At 38.2% G+C, this 21,262-nt stretch overlaps 1 protein-coding gene across 1 annotated transcript in view; it reads left to right on the top strand.

Moving 5' to 3' along the window:
* Window positions 1–21,262, top strand: part of STARD9 (StAR related lipid transfer domain containing 9) — a 100,347-nt gene that overhangs the window by 15,694 nt on the left and 63,391 nt on the right. The window lies entirely within an intron of this gene.

The following is a 21,262-nucleotide window of genomic DNA, read 5'->3' on the forward strand; positions in this document are numbered from 1 at the left end:
GCATACTGTCAGGGAGGTTATATTTGTACTTCATATGTGGTTTTGAAAAAGAACTGTCCACCTCTCTAGGATTTTGTTTTGTTTGGAATATGACTAAAAAGAAGAGGAGCTCAAATTACTGGTGCAAGACTGCTTTATACCTTCTGTTTTTGTAGCTTCAGTTTTCTGAGATCATAAATGTTTTGCAAGTTTTGCCCAGATCTGTTGATTTTAGTAAAAGATCTTTCAAGGTATGTTTAAATTGGGCTTCAGCAAAGCAACATCCAGGAAAGAACCAATTGCTTTGAAGGAGAACAGAACAGAAGGAGCCATGTTCTAGCTTGTGTTAGGTTTTGCGGAGTGTGTTCTGTTATGATAGCATGGAAATGGACTCGAGTGACTGCTAATAGACTTAGGAATAGATAAACTTCTTTTGTCTAAAACAACATTGTTGAAAGCCTCATGGGTAATACTTTTTGTTATCCTCATTGTGGAAGAATGAGGTTTCCTGATGGAATTTAAAAGCCAAAAATCTCTGAGCAATGATTTGCAGTCTTTTGAAGCAAGCCCTATTGGAGCTGTCTGTGACCTTCACAGCAAAGATCACAATAATTATTTCACCATGTGACCAATAAATGTAACCTGGCCACTTGGAAGTATGATCAAAAGAGCTTTCTGACACAGTGCCCTGAAAGCACATACCCCTTTGGGACAGGAGAGGTGCATCTACAAATGTCATCTGCAGAACAGAAAAGTGCTCCTTTAGCTGTTGGCGTTGTGACCCACAGGCTTGGGCTTGCCTCACTTGGACTTTGGACTTCTGTGCTCCCTCCCACACATCATCTACAGGACCTTCTTGTACATAGGCAATGTTATTGCTGATGGTGATGGCGGGTAACTCAGGTTACCCTGCATCATGCATGTCATGCGTGTTCATCATGCTGCTCTAACAAGTGACAGTTAACAAGTTCTAAGGCCATTTTCTTTTCCAGTCTATCTTATTTTGTTATTTAGTTGCATCCTGTTTCTTAGTAGTGGCCAGACTAGTTCATGAATGTCTAATATATTTTTTTTTATTGCTGCATGTTTTACCTGTTTCTTACTAGAATACAAGTTATGCTTTGAAATGTATGAGTGTCTGAATTCACTGACTTTCATTAGCTAAACGAAATGTGAAGCCTACTTGATTTTATTTTTTTCTTTTTTTTTTTTTGTGGTTTTGATTAGAACCAAGAGCATTTCTCATAGCTGCTTTGAAATAGGAAGAAAAGGTGGAATCATCTGAAAGATCTAGAGAGAGAGTTGATATGGATTTATCATTGAAACAGTGAATTTTTCTCATATTCCAGCACTTATTTTTAAATTCCAAATAAATGAAAGGGTTTGGTGAAGGTAGTTAGCATTTTAAAGCCAAATATCTCACTTCTGTAACAATTAGGAAACGTTCTAGTCAGCAATCTGAGTCTGTTACTTGTTCCTCTTAAATTTTTGGATGTCTTACATTGTTATATCTTTTAGTTATTTTTAATGTGTCTTATAACTCTAAATCAAGAAATTGACACTGAATTTTCAGCTCACTTCAGAAAATTGGCAACCTTCTTGATTCCTATATATGGAGAATGAGATAATTTAAAGCCTGGGCTTAAGTACCTTTTCATATTTTTAACTTAAACTCAAATTCAGCAGAAACTAAAAAGAACTGTCAATGCCTTAAAGATACATTTAGTCTGAAAACACAAAGATTTCAGAGTATTGTAGAAATTTGCTTCCAGCTCTTCATGTTGTCCTTCGTTTTTCTGTGTTAGACTCTGCTTGGTAGAGCACAATGCTTTTATTGTCTCACATCCTACTGCATGTCATTTGCATAAATTTATTGCTTATTACAGTATATGGCATGTAATATTTTTCTATTCAATTTATGATGAATGTAAGTGGCTATTTACAACTGAATGTCATTGGCATGTTGAGTTGAAAGAGAGCAAAAGCGATTAGAAGGTCATCTGTTGCTCCTCATTTTATTAACCTGGAGTTGATGCTTTTTACCTCACAGCAAACTGAGGCTGTATCTGTACAAGTAAATAAAATGTCCCCATTTAATGCCAAAAAAGTATTCTTGAGCACTAAAACTTGGTCATCTATACTGCTAAATTGCTAGTCACTCCTGTTAGTGTTTGGGCTGGGAAAGCTGGTACAGTCAAGGAACTGGCAGGGACCATGAGCATCCCTGACTGGCAGTCTGCATGTGGCCACCCTGCTTTGGAGGCTGAGTACTTGATAGTATGAACATAGGCTGGTCTGGGCCATCTGGGCTGGGCATGATTAAATCGCTAGTGTTGCAGCTCTAATTGTATGGTCTTGTCAGAAGTGCCTGTAGCCCTGTTTGGGAAGTGATACTGAAGGGCTTCTGCAAGTGACTAGAAGTTATCACTTGGAGAAGGGAGAACATTTTTCACACAAGTGCCTCGGGCTCTGTCTTCCCAGGCTTGTGGGACAAAAACCAAAAAATTACATTTTTACATTGCCATTATCCCTGACTGCGTCTTTGTGGGGTAGAAGGTAGCCTGCAATGTGTAACCAGCAGTGGACCTAAAGCTGTGATGGGAGCTGGCTGAAGAGTTCTGTTCCCAGCAGACGAATTACGGATGGAGAGTTAATTATGAGGCTGAAATTTGTTTTATGTGGTTTAGCACCTTTGTTTTAATGGCTATGCTTCACCGTAAGCATCAAGAACCTTTTTTTTTTTTTTTAAATATGATGTCCACAAGATGTCTAGCAGCATGCCCCTTGTACTGTTGTTCTGGAGCTGATACAGTTGGGTAAGAATCTGAAGCCCCTCTTACAGCTAGACTGTGTAAATCCTTTTCTTGTGTCTTAGGCCCGCCTTTGAGAGCCACTGCAGCTTGTGTTTTAAAGATGGATTTATCATTAGAGCTGGTTCTATATAGCACACCTTCTGCATTGTGCAATTCTGTACATTTATTCACTGATTCAGGCACCTGACATCACATCCCAGAATGAGGGCATGTTCTTTAGCATATCTGTACAGTGTCAGAGATCTCTGAGAATTTCTACAGTATTGTATTCCTTCTGTATTTTTCCATACTCCTGATGATTGTTTTTGCTGCTGTTACAAATACAGAAGTATTTCGTAGACTCTGTCCTTTTTGCCTAAAGAAAATGGGGATAGGAGGCAGGAAGAGAGATGAAACAAAAATAGGACATAATTTAACACATTTGAGGTAGTGAATGGCTGCTATTTAAAATAAAAATGTTTGTTTAAGAAATATTAATAAAGACTAAAAGGCTAAGCAGGGCACAGGCAATTTGTCACTTGAAGGAAAGAGACTATTCATTAGGGTGTTGTGTTTTTTTTTTTTCTTCTAAGACCTAGCTATAAAAAGTTACATAAGCTCAGGCTGCAACGTAAGTCCTTGCAGTCATTTCCATCACAGGCACAGCTTGCGAGTAATCTATGTAACCATTTCTTGAGAACACAGAAAATGCTGAAGTAGCTCTGCATAGAATTGACCACTCCCCCTATTTTTCCTTCCAGAAGGAATGACGTGAATTGTAAGTTGCTTTTAATAAAAAAAAAGTATTGTTACTATCTACTAAAAGGTTTTTACACTTCATAAATTTATTACAGTCAGCAGCACAAACACTGATACCTTTATTTGCAAAGCATCAACAAAATTAACTTTCAATTTGCAGTGCAGTTAGCAACTGTATAATGTTGTTAGAGGCAGCATGAGATATACACCTTTATTGTGAAAAATAATCCACATAGGAGTTGGAGGATGTTTTCAATAGACTTAGCTGAAATATTTTAATGTAAAATGTTTTCTTATTGAGTTTATAATAGTATAAACTTGGTTAAAACTTGTGGCATACAAAAAGTTATCTATGCTACACTTCCTAAATGACAATCCAATAACTATGCAGTTCATGTATATTGCTTTTTCCCAATAAAAATTAATAGGTTTTTTGCAGTCTTTTAAATGTGAAGAATTGTGTTATTGATTTGCTAGAATTGTACATGCATTATATTCAAAATGAAGATGGCAGTTAGTAAGGAAGCATCTTGAAATAATGAAATTAGTAATGTAATTTAAAATAATGACATGAAATAATTTTAAAATATTTTTCCATAACCTTAACTGTTTTTTTTCTTACATAACTTAGAATAAAAGCATGCTTAACAGAAGACAATTTCTAAAAATGGGGAAAAGGACCCAGGGAGAGAAATTATTTGATAATGGAAATCTGGAGTAAACAATGATATACATAGAATAATATAGGCTTTTAAAAATCCTTTCCAAGTCATGCTTTGACTTTCTAAAAATGGTTGAAGGGCTAATAAAAGGTGTTACAAGTGAAATGCTCTGATCTGTACAGAGCACTGTGCTGACCTGTTTGTGCAGCTCTGATCAAAGCTGGGAGCCATTTTTTAAAACAAAGAATTTGCAGACACTGGGGCCTTTTTCTTTTTGAGAGCAGACTATACAGATGTTGAATGTAAGAAACACGTGATATTTCTGCTCGAAGTCATTACACTGAAAAGAGAGAAGCTTGAGCTGAATTCCCTTGAAGATAGATGGTAGTCTTAAACAGCATGGCTGTCTGAAAATCACCCAGCAACTTTGGCATGCGGTCATTGTATTCAATAGTCTCTTGAAACAGAAACGATATTTTCTAATAACTGAATTCCTAGTTAGGTCAATGATTCAACTGTTCTCTATCTAGAAGAGAAAATAGTGGAGGTAGAAATACAGATGATTAGGTCGTCTTATGGCAATACATCCTCAGGTTGTGTATGAACCTGTTTTTTTCTGAAACAGTTTATCATAATAAGACAGCTCTATTAAAAAAGAGTTAAGGGACATGTATTTAAAATGTATTGTTTTAACATATGCTCATGTCATGGTTTAACCCCAGACGGCAAATAAACTTCACCCAGCTGCTCACTCACTTCCCCCTAGTGTGGGATGGAGGAGAGAATCAGAAGTGTAAAAGTGAGAAAACTCATGGATTGAGATAAAGGCAGTTTAATAGGTAAAGCAAAAGCCATGCACACAGGCAAAGCAAACCAAGGAATTCATTCACCACTTCCCATCGGCAGGCAGGTGTTCAGCCATCCCCAGGAAAGCCGGGCTCCATCACACATAACGGTGACTTGGGTAGACAAATAACTACCATCACTCCAATATCTCTTCAGTTTATTGAGAAGATTGCAAACCAGCAGTCAAATCCCCGAGCAAGTTTCTTGACTGTGGTTCAGCTCTTCAAAGATTCTTGCAGCATAAAAAAATAATGCTGTCTGCTCTATGTCCCACAACTTTTTTTAATAAAATATGGTTTGGAGATGTACAAGGTCCTCAGGAAAAAAAGTCATGTCTAAATTTATATGGTTTTAGCAGTGTCTGGGAGAATCCAAACAACAGAAGATAATTTAAGGTCACTTATGAGTTCATGGAGAGAGCTCTTAGCATCTTATTCTCAACAATATATAAACAACAAAGTTTGCCAGGACTAGTGGTTGAGTAAATTGTAAATTCTGCTCTTTTACCAGGTCAGTGGCTTCTGTTCATTGAAGTGATATCTGAATTCATAAAAATGTGTATACTTTTCCTTCACATCCTTTTTGAGGAAGTCAGCTGCACATTTAGTCCTCTGAGCAGTCAGGTAGGTGTTTCAAAACACAGGCATAAAGATAATCCCGTTGCTGTAAAGGTCTTTACTCAGTGGAAACTGTTCCTCTGTATCACTGTTCCCTGCTCATTACAAGGGGGGTTGGAGTAGATGACCTTTAACGGTCCCTTCCAACACAAACTATTCTATGTATGTGGCTGTGCCTGTGAGAATAGTGATAGCAGATCCCTCCCTCGTGAACCATGCTTAACAAAGATAGTTGGTGCTGCTTCTAAGTGTGGGATGAAACCTACATGTGTGCAGGTAGGGTTGATGGAGTATCTGTTTCTCAACCTATTCTTTTGGCAATAAGCCCTACACATATTCTAAAAGCTGGCCAAACTTACATGTCTTTATTTTAGAGCAAACAAGCAACAGGGAAAAAAATGATTAAAACAGATATAGTCCTAAATCTGTTGCCTGAAACTAGCAGGATTACATTAAACTACTTTTTTTTTTTTTTTTTCCTTCATGTGAAAGTCAAAAGTAGGAGCAACTCCTGTGTATTACTAATAAGTGTCCTTTAAACTCATCTCTCCAATTATGGAGACATCATTTCTTTTAAATATAGACACTTCTCTCTTAAAGTGGCAACACTTCTGGTTTGTATAGTAACATCATAAAAGGAGTTGTTTATAGATTACCTGAATTGCTTTATTAACAAAAAATACTTCTGCAGCTTGCTTAATATCCCAATTATAAACAAAATATATGTTTATATTGTATTATAGAATCAGGTTAAAAGTTGATTCTTCCTTTAATGCATCTATAACAACTTAAGTCAAAGGATTTGTTTTCACTGGCTGAATTTGATGAGACAACCAGTGCACCAGAATAAGAGAACGTGGTAAGCCACTCCTTTCTTTGCTTAACTGCTGCTGATTTCTGCACCCAAAATACAGATTCTTCCAATTCCAACCTTGGCAGGTAAGGCTGCATTTACTTGTACGCTTAAAGGGAAACAAATTATTGCAAGAAATCCAAAGCCCCTTTTTACATATGCTGCTAATAATGCAATTGAGTATAAAGTGGAAAATTTCATAGTAGTTGCTTTTTATTTGGTATTTAATGTTCTGAGCTTGGACAGTGGAAAAAATAGTTTAAAAACAAAACTGTGTTCAAGTAACTTTCATTGCTGCATTTTTGTGCCTTTAAAAGACTTTAAAACTCTAAAGGAAATTTTTTTTAATGCATCAGTTTTCAGTGGAACGTTTAAAATCGGTACTTCTGGATTTTCAGTTTTTCAAGAAGGTTTTGCTTTGTATTTATTTTTCATTTATCCCTGGAGGTATTTAAAAGATGTGTAGACGTGGCGCTTAGGGACATGGTTTAGTGGTGGGTTTTTGGACTCGATGATCTTAAAGGTCTTTTCCAACCTAAATGATTGGAAAGCTATGATTAGCTTATAGTATTTAGGTAGATGAAACTCAATACACGCTTTATTGAAACAGTTACTGTATATCTTTCCAACAGCTGTCATGATTGTAATTGTCAACAACTGAAATTTGAGGTGCAGCTGAGACCAAGCACTAGTGAACTCCATGAGCACTTGCAAGGTTTACCCAGATTAAACAATGCCAAATACAGGAAATTTACTTTCAGAAGCATGAAGTGAAGCCTATCAGTCTTGGGTACTGTTGAAATTCAGTTGTTGCTGATAGTTTTACAAATGGAATCTGCCTTGTTGAATTTCTACTGGTATTTTAAAAGAATTGTTGCTATAAATTAGTATTTTCAATGTCTTGTTGTCTCATCTTGCTTAATTTTTACTTTCTTCTGTCAGTGCTCTCTTTTGTATGAAGGTGAACAAATGAGCTTGTTGCTAGGAAAGTATATTTTACAGGCTTAAGAGTTGTTTTCCAGGGTAGTAATTTTAACAGCTGATGATCTAATAAAAAAAATATCAACTTGAATTAACTGATACATGAAAAGAGAATACCCATTTCCATCTGAAGGGAAAAAAGCAGAAATCTGATCTTGATAATGTCATTGTGCTGTTGTCTGAGTATTTCAGACAATTGTTAGCCCTTACTGAACTACTGAAAAACTTGGATCACTACTTTTTCCTCCCACCCTCTTGTAATAAAGTCAAGGAACAGTATTTTTTCCATCTCCATCCTCTGTCTTCTCACAAAATTAGTGGGCAGTTATTTTCAGAGAGACAGCTGAGAATTGATATTTGTCCCTGCTGACTTAGACAATAAAACTTACTAATTTTATGTTGTTGTTCTTTACTTTCCTTTCACATGGAATCACAGACATCCGCTAATGACCTGGGATCCTAGCCAAGAGCTAGCAGTGGTGGGAGAAAACGTAGGATATTTATAACTTCATTATAATCCATTATTTATTCCTTGCTCTTTTCATTGCAAGACAGATATAATTCAGTATTAAAAAAAAACCCCAAACAACTAACTGCTCAGTTTTGGTTTTTTTTTTTTTTTCTTTTGGTAGACATTCAGGCACAGATAATGATGGTATCATAATATTTAAAGTGACAAATTACTTCATGCCAGAAAAATAATGTAATATCTGGGCCAGGGGAGTGGGATATCTAAAACATTTTCTAGTCCTGGTGGAGTAAAACAATATGACTGCAGAGAACATTGTGCTGCTTCTTCCAGCTGTGACATTAGCCTTTGCTAGACCTTTAGAAAAGCTGAAGTTTTTAGTTTCCCCTGTGGTTCCATTCTTGCATGATCTGGCACAGAATTCACTTGGGAAAAGTCTTCCTTTGCTGTATATTGCTGGTGCTAGCGTACATCAGCATGTTACTATTCTGCTGGTGAAGACGCACAGCACAGAAATGAAATCTGTTTCTCTGATCCAACCCAGCAAACAAGTGCCCATGTGGATACAGCAGCACTCAAACCTGCAGTCCTAAATTGCTGGGACAGAGAAACAAAACCACTTGGTGTAACATCTCGTTAAGTGGTTTGTAGACAGTGTTGCAGGTTGTGTGTGGCTAGCTATGTATTTGTAACTTTCTCCTTTGTTTCCCTAAGGATGTGTATTGATTTTTATATCCAATTTTAAAGGTCTGGATAATACTGTGATGCTACAGAGTAGTCTTTCATTGCCTTCTGCAGAAGAGTCATTCACTTTTTTGCAGAAGGTAGGCATAGTCAAAAATCCTGGTTTTTGAGCGTGTCTAATCTTTTGATATGTATTTTTTTTCTTAAGACATGATCAGTTTGACTCCTCCCAACCCGCAGTCTTTTATTGCAATTGTACCCTGGTAAAAGTTCTCATACCAACGGAAGAATTACTCAAAATCAGACAAGAAGTGTTCTTTAGCTAGGAAGTAAGCAGGATGTATTCCTGAAGCCTAGGCAGGAGATCTGGAATTATACAACTGCTCCGAATTTTCCTTTGACACGCATGAGAAGTTGTATATGTCCGAGTAACTGTATCTGTAAGGACTATTTTACATAAACTGACCAGGGCTCTTGGAAAAAGAGTACCTGTGACAATTCTCTTTTACAGAATATCTGTACAGAAAGAAGATTCAAGTCTGAAGTTGGACTTCTGCCAAGTGATCCACAGGTTTAGATCAGAAAAAGAAACGGTTCACCAAGACAAACAGTCCTTTTCCCGCAGTTCCTCTGAAATAGTGACAGTTTGTAACCATTAGCTTTTGAGGAAAAATGGAGGATGTTTTCACTGTGTCTCCCTAACAATATTGCAGTTCTCATGGAGAGAATTACCAAGCCTAACATGAACTTCACAATTCACTAAGTGGAAGGGGTTTCATTCAGTCCTTAATGGATATGATTTGACTATGTTGATTCAAGGGGCAGATTAAATACTAGAATAAAACTTACATAAAACACAAAATGTAATGTGTAAATCTTAAACTATTCATTAATAAAGCCAAAAATTATGTCAGGGTTGGTTTTTTTTTTTCTGTGAAGAAGGCTTTACTATGACAAGTATAGCTGGACTGAGCTAAGTCAGATACTGATAAAGTGACAAATGCTGTGGGATCTGGATTGTATGGCTCTTGCATTCAAATTCCTCTTCTGTAATCCGGTGATAACACAATAGGAATCCCTATCCAGCAGGAAAAGAGGGATTTGAGAAGAATGTGGTTTTGTACAGGTAGATGAAATGCCAGGTGGTGTTTTTGTGATGGGTATCTGATCTTTCAGGTCAATGTTTACAGTAGAATACCAGCAATTTAATAAAAAGAAAAGGCAAAAAAAAAAAAAAAAAGACAACAGTGGAGTTGTGCCCTTGGTGATGGAGCACTTTAGAACTTTTAGAAGTTCAAGATTTTTATCAGAACATTTGTAAATTAGATTGATGTGGTAAGCAGAAAGCTCTCTTCTTTTTCAAAATGAGGTAGATTTTTGATGAGCAAATAAGGTGTATTTTTATGATTGTATAAATCAGTGATAAAATGGCAGGAATATAAAGCTACCACTCAGCCTAGTCAGTGTTTCTTATATCCTCCCTCCAGGCCCCCAGAGCAACAGTATATATTTGTCATACATTCAGTGACTTTTTCTAGTATTTTACAATTCCACCTAAATACCTTAAGATGGAATTTTCATGCTGTTAAATATAGTGTGTGTGTCTCTGTGTATGTACATTACCACGCAGAGCAGTTTTTCCACTGGAAAAAAATTACAGCTGATAAGATGAACAAAGAAATCATTGTTGTCTCTTGCAGGGAGAATTAAAGCACAAAGGGATTTATTTAAGGACATGCAGGAAGTCTGTTGGCAGAGCCAAGAACTGAACTGTCTCTTAAGTTCTAGTGCAAATGCCCCTGCACCGGCCAAGCTTTTTGAGCTGGAGAGAAGCCGTCCCTTTCACTCCCCTGCTTCCGGTTTGACTGGGAAAAGAAACTGAAAAGGCTGGATAGAGAGAAGGAAAAGAAGTAATCCTAGTTGTGAAGCTGTGGCCTCTTAACAACAGAGAAGGAATGTTCCCAAACTAACCAACTGATGCTTTTTTTTTTTTTTTTTCTCTCTCCTCTTTATCCCATTCAAACCAAAAAGTAATGTTGCTGAAGTAATCCTAATGTCACAGTAGTGGGTTCTGTGCAGCTGATCAGCATAATGGGCTTCCCTTTGCTTGTGCTTTCTCTGGCAGTGTACAGGAAGCCCTTCAACTGACATTTGTTTAATATTCTTTAAGAGAAAACATGTGCAGAAAAAACCTTACATTATTGGAACAAACCCCAGATTTATTTTCAGATGTTCCTTTCTTGCGTCCTCTTTCTGCCTTTTTTTATTTAAATTAATATTTGGGGTTCTGTAAAGGTTTTGGAACCAAGGCTTTCATTATTTTGGGATGAATTGTTTAGTTCTGCATAACTCTATTTCATGAAATATTTTTTCACCTTAAATCCAACTCTTGGATGCTACATCTGAGATGTAGCAGCAATTTAATTACACAGAATTTGGTCCTAACCCAAACAGTAACAGCTTGAGGGGGGCAGGATTCTGTAAGGAAAACACACCAAATATGAGATACTGCCTATCTGTAGTTCACAGTGGAGATGGTGGCAAATAGATACTGCAGGACTGAGCCTCTTATATTTTATGCAGTTGCTTAAACTGTCCTGACCTATTGGTTGAGTGATTTTTGTTTGTATAGGAAATAACAGCACCTTTTTTTATACTGAGTTCATTTCATACCTGGATGTGCTGCAACTGTCTTGATGCTCTGAAGCTTTCTATTAACTGATGAGAAAGTTTTCTGTTCCCTTGTTTGCGTGGCAAATCTTTAATGGAAATTGAGCTGTTGAGTTTTTTAATGGTTTATGAAGTAGCTTTTTGGTTCTATGGCAAAAAGCATCTGTTGACCGTATATCTGTCTTACGTTTAGACTTTTCCTTTCATTAAATCAGTGGTATTTTAAAGGCTATTTTTAAATTGTGCTGTGCAAGAAGATAATTTTCTTCTGGTTTTGGTCCCAGTTATTAACCTGTGGGAATTTATCTTAGTATTCTAACTTTAGCCTAATGTTTTACAGTACAAGTGGTTTGATTTTAGTGAGTTGTTTGTTGATATTGATGCTTGTGGACTATGTCTGTAACAAGTAGCAATTTTATTTATTCAAAAAACTTTTTAAAAAAAATACCAGAAGTTTTTATTCTCGTCTGTGGTTGTTTTTTGGGGGTTTTTTGCCTTGATCAAATAAACTCCCTTGAAATTTTGAAAGTTCCCAAGATTAGTTTCCTACTGGTAGTATTACATATTGGCCATTTCAGATACTTGCAAATAAAAAAACAGTTACTGTACAAATAAGACTTGCTAATCTATTCTATTAGTTTGTTGCTCCTAAAAGGTGTAGCTCCCTCTCTTCCACTCATTCTGCTTTCTCCTCCCTTCTCCTCTGCTTCAGTCAGAGTTGGTCCTAGCCTGTTCATTGTAGTCTAAGCAAAATGCAAGTATTAATTACCAGAAATAGGGGGAAGAAAAAAAATCAAAAAACCCAACAAAACCCCTTTATTTATCAATATTGTTCCCTTAAATTTGCAAACTTGGCACTATATGCTGTCCCTGGAGGTTTACTGGGTTTTTTGGGTTGGGTTTTGGTTTTTTTTTTTCCATGTTACTCAGAGACTTTGCTTGAGTGACTTGGGAAAACTTCCAGTTTCCCAAATTATTAAACCCCAAAGCATAACAGACAATTTACAGTAGTTTAAAACAACTGCTTTTTGTTTCCTTCTGCAATTCAGGTTCTGATTGGATTAAGAGAAGGGAGTGTTTTATTCAGGAAATTCATATTGCCAAAACTTCATTTCTGATAGAATGCCCCCATTATCTTTGAAATTAAAGCATTTATTACTGTAAGAGGGACATTATCACAGAATAAAGAGAGCCCATTGCAGTTACAATGTAAAATATATATTTGCTGTCATCAACTATCCTAGTTGTATAGCCATTCAATGCATAGCAATTCGATGAAAAGTCAAAGATACTGATATTAACTGAGCTTCATGTTACAATAGTCAATAGCATTACTTTGAATTTTATGCATTAAAATAGAGTTTAATTGTCTCCAACTTTTTTTTAGGATTAGAAGAAAAACTGACAGCCAACACACTTCTGTCTGTCTTTGTGACACATAGAAAGGTTATAGATTTCAGGGGTTATCCACAGGCCATTGGTTTGATAGTAACTAAGAGGTCAAGGAATATAAAAGAAAAAAAGGTTGCATAATATACACAGGCAATTGGGAGAAATAGAATATGCTAAAACTTTTGTACAAAGAAAATAAGCCTTTTTGAAAAGAAGAGTTTTAAAACAAAAAGCTTCACACTTTTAATATCCAAGCAAAGATTTCAACATAAACTAACAAAGTCCCACACCATCACTGTTAATAACAAATGTCTGTCACTTATGGTGTCTGAATGTGCTCCATGCCATATTTTATTTCTTTTTGGCACTAACACAAAAAAAAATGGTTCATTCCAGAAAAAAATATAGTCATCTGTCTGCTATGCACATTTATACCCAGACAATCAGGTCTAATGTGATATAATCTGAGGCTAATAAATAGAGGATTTTTCAGTATCTTGAAAATTCATTATTTAAGAAAGATGTAGAAAAGCCACTTATAAATTTTGACTTTTAAGCCAGAAAAGAGAGAGCTGAGATTTTTAGCTTCAGAAGATTTCTGAGCCAGCTGTCCAGATGGGAAAGGATCAGAATAGAATATCACTTCCCTGTTATAAATCTCTTGGTAGTGAAAAAGTTTGTTTTGCTTATTACCCACAAATCTAATGCAAAGTATACTCCAAATTTCTAAAGAGGGAGAGTTTTACTATTTTAGCGTTGCAAAACTGGTTTTATAAAGGGTCATTCAACAGGGAGAAAAAAAATCTCCTCTTTCAATTGGTTGTCGCTGTTTCTTTGGACATGTGGTATGCTTTCATTGAAATCTCTTGGACTCCTTCAATTTTTGTATCTTTCAGTAATGCAAGGTGCATTTCCAGTTAATGTTCTTCATATGTCATTTTAAAAATGGTCTGTGTGGAAGAGTTAAAATTCTCAGGTATTCTTGAAAAAGCAACCCAAACCCATGTCTCAGTTTGTTCTGTTTTATCAATTTTTATTTTCTTTTGAAATGGATAATAAATCCAGACTTTCTTATCAATGGTGACCTGATACAAACCACAAGTTTTTGTTGCGGTTTTACTTTGTGTTCCAAGCTGACTGCAGTTTGCACTTCATTATTTTTCACTTCCAATAGAGTTTCAGAGATTGGTTGCAGTGTGGCACATTCATTTGACCTCTAATACATTTGGATTTCAAAGAAAATGTATAATCAAATCTTTCTAGCTTTTAATTTTAAATAGGATTAATTCAATAGTGATAATTAGGCTGCTGTAAGTGACTATTGTTTTCTGTCCTGGTTTGGGTGAGTGGCAGTGGGTTTTTGGTAGCAGGGGAGGGGACTACAAGGCAGCCCCTGTGAGAAGTTTCTTGAAGCTCCCCTGGCTCCAAGTCGGACCCTTCTTTGCACCAAGACCAGCCAATTTGCTGCTCCTCTGCGATAACATATTTAAGAAGGGGAACCCGGGAGGAGCTGTGGGAGTTGTGAGGAGAAATTTTGAGGAGAACATCCGTGCAGACACCAAGGTCAGTGGAAGAATGGAGGAGGAAGGGGAGGAGCTGTGCAGGAGCAGAGACTCCCCTGTATCCAGTGGTGAGAGGGGTACGGTGGAGCAGACACTGACCTGCAGTCTGTGGGGGGCCCCATGCCGGGATAGGTGACTGCACCCGAAGGAGACCAGGACCCCATGGGAAGAAGGTCCTGCTGTTGTAGTTGAGTGCTGGGAGGACTGCAACATGTGGGGGGGACCCACAGGCCCGTGGGAGTGACTCATGTCAGAGCTGGTTTGTGGAGGACTGTCTCCTGTGAGAGGGGGACTGTGCTGGAACAGGGGAGGAATGCCAGAAGTCTCCCCCCACTCCCACCCAAGGAGGAAGAAGCAGCAGGACTGACTGCACCCCCCATCCCTGCCCCCTGTGCTGCTGGGGGGCAGGAGGTCGAGATATTGGGAGCAAAGCTGAGCCTGGGAAGAAGGGAGGGGTGGGGGAAGGTGTTTTCAAGATGTGGTGATGCTTCCCACGGCCCAACTCAGTCTGTTAAGTGGTGGTGGTGTTAAGAGTCTGTATTAGGAGAAGAAAAAAAAGAACATAAATTTAATGAGTCTGGTTTTGCCTGTGCCTTAAAGGATGAGGTCATCCCTCACTGTCCTTATCTCAAAGTTCCTGGGTCTTTTGCTTTCCTCCTTCTCAGCACTAGCGGAGAAGCAGAGAGTGACCGATGTCTTTTGCTTATTTTCCCCTTGCGGCTGCACGGTGCTCAGTTGCCCTCTGAGCTCAAACCATGACATTTCCCTACATAACAGCAATTAAAACCTGAATTTGTCCTCATTTGAATGTTCTGCTTATATGTCATATGAAAATTCTTTTGTCTTTGATATATTTATTTGGTTATATGAAATTGAATTTTTAGGATTTAGATGGCCTCAATTTGTCATTCAACATACACTGTAGTGAGACTTTATCTGAAGTATTTTGTGTTTGTGTCTTCAAAGTTCTACAATCCAGGTCTAAACAGCATGTATTAGAATTGGCTAGAAATACCTGTTGATGCTCACAGGTGATAATGTAGTGACCAAATTAAAAGAGCTGGTGTGCAAACCAGAGGAGAAAAAGAAAAGCAACATAAATTGATGGGAAGTGGGCATACTTATCCCACACAGGCATTCCCTTTGGTGTGATTGCCAATGGTAAATTTGACCTTATAACTCTAGACTTAAGGTGCTGGACTTGAGATGCATAAAATCTTTTAAGAGTAACTTTTTTTTTGTCTTTAAAACAACTTTGAGAATAGAATCCTAAAATTATTTTAAAACTGTTAATTTAAAAAAATATTACATTTGAAGAGGGAGGGGGCAAGGAATTTAACTTTTTGTGATCAAATAGTCTACCATCTAATAGACACTTAAAGGCATTTGTCAGGGCTGTTAATACCAAGCCCAAGTTTATGGAGTATTTGATTTAAGTCTGTTATTCCTTACTTGAACAGTAGTTTTCCTTGGATGATGTGGAACTCTGTAAGACTACAAGACTTTGCACTGGAGGTTTGTTGAAACAACAACTCTGAAGAGAAATGATGCTAATCGAGGGATGGGGAGAGACAGAAAGAGGAGAAAGACATTGAGCAAGTCACCAGTACTCCAGTGCACTGGATATGCATTTAGGAAATAGTTTTTCTGCTTCAGAAAGATGGTGTAGTCATTGATGATAATGAGGTTCTTCTGCACTACTGGGGCAGGATTTTCTAAGTTTCCTGCATTAACTGTTGCAGCTTGCACTTGTACTGCCCAAAGCTTTGCACTTCACCTGAGTAGCAATTGGGCATCTGATGTGCCCAAGTGCGATTTATATTTCAGTCTGGTAGTATAACCAAGGAGGATTGTAAAAGTTTGTATGTGTTTGAAGGGTATAAGCATATGAATTGTACAAATGGCTTCAAAAAATCACCAAGAAAACAGGTAAGATCAAACTGAATATAATTATATTTTTAATTCATTGATAGTAGAAGTAGCCACCTTGGCACATAAATCTGTGAACCTTGAATTGTTTTTAAAAAACAGTTTCAGTTAAAATGGTCTGGTTTTCTAGTATGGACAAGGGCAAGTTACTAATACCGTAACTTTCAGAAATGAAGTTCTGTGATTCTTTGAGTTAGGACTGAGTCATAAAACTTAGGTTGCTGCCTAAGAGTTGGTAAACCTTGTACCTTAATATATACTTGTGTCTTTTTTTTTTTTTTTTTTATTTAATATGTTCCACTATGGTTTCTTAAGGGCAGGACTCCTGTTGTAATCTTTCTATATGCTTCTAACATACAGTTACACAACTGCACAGCTTCTTATGTGAGATTTTACAGTGAGCAGCTTAACTTACATGTTCTGCAAATATTTAGACTCTGAAATATTTCTTGTATCTTCTAATGGAGCATTGAAATAGGTTTTGAAATTCGTTTTAGTGATTTGTCGTTACACTTGAAGTAGATGACTCTTACCTAATATAAAACAGCTTCAACCCCAGATATGTTCATATTGCAACAACTTGGACAGCATTTTGGTATGCCTGAACTGCCCAATTAGGACATTTTAACTACATTTTAGACGAAACATTTTCCTTTCTGCCATCCATACTGAAAGTCCTGTAATGAGGACTAACTGGTATGATTCAGGATTTGTTAGATTTGAACTGGAACCTGGCCACTTTGTACTGAGCATGCCAGCAAAGTACCTTGAATGGTAACAGTTGTCTTATACCCTCTCATAACTTCTTCAGAAAGGCATGTTTCTTCCACTATTAGGACAGTTGACAGGTAATAAATTGTAGAATGTTTCACAGATCACCATGGGATATGGACCAGATACAGCTGGGCAAGTGCAGAACAAGGCATAGTGAAGCCAGTTAAGGCTTTGTTGAAAGAAGCATTCTTGCATGGAACAAACTGAACAGTGCCAATCATGTAGAGCAGCCATGCAGGGAAGACATAGTAATCTCTGCCAAATGGCGTGTTCTCTGCAGGAAGCCATATCCAACTCATGTTCTTTGAAAAAAATCTCATTTTCCTGAAGTTTCATTTTAAAAATGAGACTTAGAAGAATCCCAGAAGAATCCTTCTTTTTTTTTTTCTCCTCATGATCAACAAAAGCTATGATTCGATGAAATATGCCTAGTATTTATGTCCACAATAATTAATCATAGTATTTTTTTGTATAATCTGCAGCTGTTGATGCTGATGGATATTTGGACTAATGCCTCTGATATTAATACAGAAAAAGCTTTGATTTCAATTACTCTCCTTTATTTTTAAACAAACAATAAATTCATTGCTGTGCTTCGCTTCTCCATTTTTTCTGCAGTACCCTAAAACAAAGAGGCTTTTCTGACAAAATTGAGAGTATATTCAATTAAATGAACTGTAATTTATCCTCACAAAAGGAGAGGGAGTAATTTGCCAGAAAGAATAAACACAGAACAGTACAAATCAGCTTTTAATAGGATTTCAGTAAATAATTTTTGAAAATCTCATTCATTATCATAGGGTTATGGCACTGTTTTCAGAGTTATCCAATTTTGTTTGTAATAATAAGTCTTCTCTCAAGACCTAATTCAAAGAGGACTGATTTGAAACCTTGAATTGAAGAGTCTGAGTAGCTGTGTGTATTTAATAGAGAGTAAATGTAACAGAGCTTTGCTTCACTGGGACTTTGGAGTTAAATGTCCTATGAGAGAGTCCAATCTATGAGGAGAGAGAGAGCACACAATAATTTGCACAGTTGGCTTAAATTGCTGTGGATCTTCTAAAATTACAAGGGGTTTTATGAACACAAGTGAGAACATCCCACAATTTTCTGCTAATGGATAACATTATTCCTACTTTATCTGTAGGATAATTGAACCATTAAAATGTTAAATGAGTTGCACAATGTCATACAAAAGTTTCAACAACAGAGCTAGAAGTAAAATGCAGTTCTAAAATTCCAACTTTAATGTCCAGATGACATCGCTAGCATTGCTATCCCAGAGGCTTCCCACCTTGTGAAGATTTTGTTTTATGATACTTAGATCAATTAATAACTCTCAAAGATCCATTATGAACCTTCAGAAAGGAGGACAGCTCTTAGTGAGGATACTATCAGAATCAAGATGCTTGTCTAGGCTGCATTTATCCCTGTTGTCAGAGGTTCTACCATGTGAAGTACAGGTTTCTGAATTGAGACGGAGTACACAAGCTGGTTTTGGGACACTTCTGTGTACAATGAGCCATGCAAAATTCCTGAATTTATTCAATGTTGATACTCTGAAGGGAAGTGAGCACAGACTCGCTTTACTCCTATTACTTCAAGATAATGCATCCTGTCATTTCTTAGTCCTATTCTTTATACTGCTTGACTCCAATCCCATTGGGTTTGCTCCAGAATCCTACCCTCTGGACTCCAGATCTACAAATGTCTGCCTTTCACACTTTTGTCCCTGTTCTTTGTCCTCCCTATCAACCCAACCCAAGGCCTTAGGCAAACAGGTTGGGTGGCTCAAGAATTATGTTATGATCACTTTGCTTTGCAGTCTTGGGGCGGGGGGGGGGCATTCTGACATCTAAGTCAATAGTAAGCAGCAAAGTAGAAAGGCTGGGAGAGCAGAGAGGAGGCAAATTCTGGAAGTTGGGGGGCAAAGGGCAGGCAGAGTGGGCAGGAGGAAGGCAATGACTGTTTAGTAACACAAAAGACATTTGAAAGAGGGTGCCGTTCTTTCATCTTTTAAAAGGCTGTGTGACATGCTGTTCATGACACAGATCTAAATTATAGGGAATTTCTTAGTGGCCTTCCAGGGCTGAGAATCAGTCTGTGGTATTTGGCGCAGGCTTGTATGCATTTCCCCTGGTAGCTGGCAGCTGCTGGAGCAGCTGGCAGTGTCCCGTGTTCGGACTGGTCACAGAATCGTCTAGGTTGGAAAAGACCTTGAAGATCATCTAGTCCAACCATTAACCTAACACTGACAGTTCCCAACTACACCATATCCCTAAGCACTATGTCGACTCGACTCTTAAACACCTCCAGGGATGGGGACTCCACCACCTCCCTGGGCAGCCCATTCCAATGCCTAACAACCCGTTCTGTAAAGAAATACTTCCTAATATCTAGTCTAAACCTTCCCTGGTGCAACTTGAGGCCATTCCCTCTTGTCCTGTCACTTGTTACTTGGTTAAAGAGACTCATCCCCAGCTCTCTGCAACCTCCTTTCAGGTAGTTGTAGAGGGCGATGAGGTCTCCCCTCAGCCTCCTCTTCTCCAGACTAAACACCCCCAGTTCCCTCAGCCGCTCCTCGTACGACATGTGCTCCAGACCCTTCACCAGCTTCGTTGCCCTTCTCTGGACACGCTCGAGTCATTCAATGTCCTTTTTGTAGTGAGGGGCCCAAAACTGAACACAGTAATCGAGGTGCGGCCTCACCAGTGCCGAGTACAGGTGTAAGATCCCTTCCCTGTCCCTTCTGGCCACGCTATTTCTGATACAAGCCAGGATGCCATTGGCCTTCTTGGCCACCCAGGCACACTGCTGGCTCCTGTTCAGCCGGCTGTCAATCAACACCCCCAGGTCCCTCTCTGACTGGCAGCTCTCCAGCCACTCCTCCCCAAGCCTGTAGCACTGATGGGGGTTGTTGTGGCAGTCGTAGCCTCTTCCCCAAAGCAGTACACCTTGTGTCCCAGCTCTGGAACAAGGACAGCTGAGAGTGGATGTGAAGATACATGAGAGGATGGCAGGAAGCAGTGGAGGGGTGGTGGGTGATAAAGTATCTGTGAGAGAATTGCGGGAAGCATAAGAGGGTGGGGATTACCTATAAAGCCACTGGTTGCAGTTTGGTGTAGCTGGTGAGTCTTTACTGGCCTACACGGTCATGAGTTGTGAGCTCCTGTCTTGTCCTTGGTCAGTGTACAGTTTTACTGTAAGGGATTAGTTAAACAGATTTCTGAACTCATGAGACTGATCTATGGGCTATACAACATCAAGGAGCTTGACTTACATCCTGCATTGATTGATGACTCCTGCCAAGGATAAGTTGCAGTGATTTGCATTGCTGCTGTTAATGCTCAGATGCTTTCCTAAATTCTTTATTGAAGAGAAAAACATTGATCTGTTATAGTGATGTTTTAAATACAGGGCTGACCTCTTTCTTCACTGAGACTAGAGGGAGTGCATCAGTCAGAATCATTGTTTAGCCTGTAGCTTGCTCTGTGTTTATCACCGTGCTCTAAAGCAGTGACATGCTTATGGTCAAATGTAGTGTGATCAGCTCTGGCTGTTATCTGTGGCAGCCTCTTTACTTAGAAGATTGACGTGACTATTGCTGAATCACTAGAACAAATAGTGAATCTCAGTTCAGAAGCAGGAACTATGCTGGGACAGTATACATGGCATACTGTCTACATGTGGCCAAATGCAATCAGGTTACTAAAACAAAAACAGTAAATCAGGAGCAATGGAAGACTTGGAACGTGTCGTAAAAGTGAACTCAAACAAATACAGGGCCAATTTCTGCAGACCTTCTTCATGTAAGAAATCCCATTGCAGTCAGACCCAATGAATCCCACTGATCAAGTAAAATAAAAGAAACAGGGCTAATGATTTTTTTTAAGTGGGGCTCCCATAGATGAAGGGATGTAAGTAAAACCAGATGTTGAAACACTGCTAGAAGCAACCTCCAAGAAAACCCAACCCCCAGCCTAATCCCTGTAGTTACATTTTCCCACAACTCGGAAAGCAAGTCTCATGGACAAAGTGCTGCCTGTGATCTTTTTTTATAATTTCCAGTATATACTTGATTTATAAGGAACAGTTTCCTCTCAGTTCTTGTTGTGGAATCAGGAAACATTTGTATCTGAGATGGGTAGCAGAACTACCACTTTTGTAATGGCTCTGAGAGAGGTTTCTAGTGGTAACCCCATTCTGCTGCTGGATGGAAGAAACTTCCTTTTCCCCTTACCATATCAAGTGCCACTTTTCCTCCTTGTCTACAAGGTTCAGAAACTGCTTTGT

The sequence above is a fragment of the Strix uralensis genome, chromosome 4 (genome assembly GCF_047716275.1).
Source record: "Strix uralensis isolate ZFMK-TIS-50842 chromosome 4, bStrUra1, whole genome shotgun sequence".
NCBI lineage: Eukaryota > Metazoa > Chordata > Aves > Strigiformes > Strigidae > Strix > Strix uralensis.